Raw genomic sequence first — 3,877 nt, 5'->3', positions numbered from 1 at the left:
GCAAAGAACATTGGGGTGCATGTGTCTTTTTGAATTATGGTTTTCTCTGGGTGTATGCCCAGTAGTGATATTGCTGGGTCATATGGTAGTTCTATTTCTAGTTTTTTAAGGAACCTCCATACAGTTCACTATAGTGGCTGTGTCAATTTACATTCCCAACAACAGTGCAAGTGGGTTCCCTTTTCTCCACACCCTCTCCAGCATTTGTTGTTTGTAGATTTTCTGATGATGCCCATTCTAACTGGTGTGAGGTGGTACCTCATTGTAGTTTTGATTTTCATTTCTCTAATAATTAGTGATGTTGAGCAGCTTTTCATGTGCCTCTTGGCCATCTGTATGTCTTCTTTGGAGAAATGTCTATTTAGGTCTTCTGCCCATTCTTTGATTGGGTTGTTTGTTTTTTTAATATTGAGCTGCATGAGTTGTTTATATATTTTGGAGATTAATCCTTTGTCCACTGATTCATTTGCAAATATTTTCTCCCATTCTGAGGGTTGTCTTTTCTTCTTGTTTATAGCTTCCTTTGCTGTGCAAAAGCTTTCAAGTTTCATTAGGTCCCATTTGCATATTTTTGTTTTTATTTCCGTTACTGTAGGAGGTGGGTCAAAAAAGAGCTTGCTGTGATTTATGTCAAAGAGTGTTCTTCCTATGTTTTCCTCTAAGGGTTTTATAGTGTCTGGTCTTACATTTATGTCTTTAATCCATTTTGAGCTTATTTTTGTGTATGGTGTTAGGGAGTGTTCTAATTTCATTCTTTTATATGTAGCTGTCCAGATTTCCCAGCACCACTTATTGAAGTGACTGTCTTTTCTCCATTGTATATCCTTGTCTCCTTTGTCATAGTTTAGTTGACCATAGGTGTGTGTGTGTTTATCTCTGGGCTTTCTATCCTGTTCCATTGATCTATATTTCTGTTTTTCTGCCAGTACCATATTGCCTTGATTACTGTAGCTTTGTAGTATAGTCTGAAGTCAGGGAGTCTGATTTCTCTAGCTCTGTTTTTTTTCCTCAAGATTGCTTTGGCAATTTGGGGTCTTTTGTGTCTCCATACAAATTTTAAGATTTTTTTTCTAGTTCTGTAAACAATGCCATTGGTAACTTGATAGGGATTGCATTGAATCTGTAGATTGCTTTGGGTAGTATAGTCATTTTCACAATATTGATTCTTCCAATCCAAGAGCATGGTATATCTCTCCATCTGTTTGTGTCATCTTTGATTTCTTTCATCAGTGTCTTATAGTTTTCTGAGTACAGGTCTTTAAACTCCTTAGGTAGGCTTATTCCTAGGTATTTTATTCTTTTTGTTGCAGTGGTGAATGGGATTGTTTCCTTAATTTCTCCTTCTGATCTTTTGTTGTTAGTGTATAGGAATGCAAGAGATTTCTGTGCATTTATTTTGTATCCTGAATCTTTACCAAACTCATTGATTAGCTCTAGTAACTTTCTGGTGGCATCTTTAGGATTATCTATGTATAGTATCATGTCATCAGCAAACAGTGACAGTTTTACTTCTTCTTTTCAAATCTGTATTCCTTTTATTTCTTTTTCTTCTCTGATTGCTGTGGCTAGGACTTCCAAAGCTATGTTGAATAATAGTGGCGAGAGTGGACGTCCTTGTCTTGTTCTTGATCTCAGAGGAAATGGTTTCAGTTTTTCACCATTGAGAATGATGATTGCTGTGGATTTGTCATATATGGCCTTTATTATGTTGAGGTAAGTTCCCTTTATGCCCACTTTCTGGAGAGTTTTTATCATAAATCAGTGTTCAATTTTGTCAAAAGCTTTTTCTGCATCTATTGAGATGATCATATAGCTTTTATTCTTCAATTTGTTAATATGGTGTATCACATTGATTGAGCCGCATATATTGAAGAATCCTTGCATTCCTGGGATAAATCCACTTGATCATGGTGTATGATCCTTTTAATGTGTTATGGGATTCTGTTTGCTAGTATTTTGTTGAGGATTTTTGCATCTATATTCATGAGTGATATTGGTCTATAATTTTCTTTTTTTGTAATATCTTTGTCTGGTTTTGGTATCAGGGTGATGGTTGCCTCATAGAATGAATTTGGCTGTGTTCTGTCTGCTGCAAATTTTTGGAAGAGTTTGAGAAGGATGGGTGTTAGCTCTTCTCTAAATGTTTGATAGAATTCACCTGTGAAGCCATCTGATCCTGGACTTCTTTTTGCTGGAAGACTTTTAACCACAGTTTCAATTTCATTACTTGTGATTGGTCTGTTCATATTTTCTATTTCTTCCTGGTTCAGTCTTGGAAAACTATACCTTTCTATGAATTTGTCCATATCTTCCAGGTTGTCCATTTTATTGGCATACAGTTGCTTGTAGTAGTCTCTTATGATGCTTTGTATTTCTGCAGTGTCTCTTGTAACTTCTTTTTCATTTCTAATTTTATTTATTTGAGTCCTCTCTTTTTCTTGATGAGTCTGGCTAAAGGTTTATCAATTTTGTTTATCTTCTCAAAGAACCAGCTTTTAGTTTTATTGATCTTTGTTACTGTTTTCTTTGTTTCTATTTCCTTTATTTCTGCTCTGATCTTTATGATTTCTTTCCTTCTGCTAACTTTGGGTTTTGTTTGTTCTTCTTTCTGTAGTTCCTTTATGTGTAAGCTTAAATTGTTTATTTGAGATTTCTATTGTTTCTTGAGGTAGGCTTGTATTGCTATAAACTCCCCTCTTAGAACTGCTTTTGCTGTATCTCATAGGCTTTGGATCATCGTGTTTTTGTTGTCATTTCTCTCTAGGTAATTTCTGATTTCCTCTTTGATTTCTTCAGTGATCTCTTGGTTATTTAGTAGACTGTTGTTCAGCCTCCATGTGTTTGTGCTTTTTACGTTTTTTTCCCCTGCAATTTATTTCTAATCTCATAGCATTGTGGCCAGAAAAGATACTTGATATGATTTCACTTTTCTTAAATTTACCAAGGCTTGATTTGTGACCCAAGATGTGATCTATCCTGCAGAATGTTCCATATGCACTCGAGAAGAAAGTGTAATCTGCTGCTTTCAGATGGAATGTCCTATAAATATCAATTAAATCTATCTGGTCTATTGTGTCATTTAAAGCTTGGTTTCCTTATTAATTTTCTGTCTGGATGATCTGTCCATTGGTGTAAGTGAGGTGTTAAAGTCCCCCACTATTTTTGTGTTACTGTCGATTTCCTCTTTTACAGCTGTTAGCATTTGCCTTATGTATTGAGGTGCTCCTATGTTGGGTGCATATATATTTATAATTGTTATATTTTCTTCTTGGATTGATCCCTTGGTCATTATGTAGTGTCCTTCCTTGTCTCTTGTAACATTCTTTATTTTAAAGTCTATTTTAAAGAGTCATGTACCAAAATGTTTATTGCAGCTCTATTTACAATAGCCAGGAGACGGAAACAACCTAAGTGTCCGTCATCAGATGAATGGATAAAGAAGATGTGGCACATATATACAATGGAATATTACTCAGCCATAGAAAGAAACGAAATTGAGCTATTTGTAATGAGCTGGATGGACCTAGAGTCTGTCATACAGAGTGAAGTAAGTCAGAAAGAGAAAGACAAGTACCGTGTGCTAACACATATATATGGAATTTAAGAAAAAAAATGTCATGAAGAACCTAGGGGTAAGACAGGAATAAAGACACAGACCTACTAGAGAATGGGCTTGAGGATATGGGGAAGGGGAAGGGGAAGCTGTGACAAAGTGAGAGAGTGGCATGGACATATATACACTACCAAACGTAAAATAGCTAGCTAGTGGGAAGCAGCCGCATAGCACAGGGAGATCAGCTCGGTGCTTTGTGACCACCTAGAGGGGTGGGATAGGGAGGGTGGAAGGGAGGGAGATGCAAGAGGGAAGAGATATGGG

The sequence above is a fragment of the Delphinus delphis genome, chromosome X, assembly GCF_949987515.2.
Source record: "Delphinus delphis chromosome X, mDelDel1.2, whole genome shotgun sequence".
Taxonomy (NCBI): domain Eukaryota; kingdom Metazoa; phylum Chordata; class Mammalia; order Artiodactyla; family Delphinidae; genus Delphinus; species Delphinus delphis.
The sequence above is the reverse complement of the archived record's forward strand: the minus strand, read 5'-3'. Positions refer to the sequence as shown.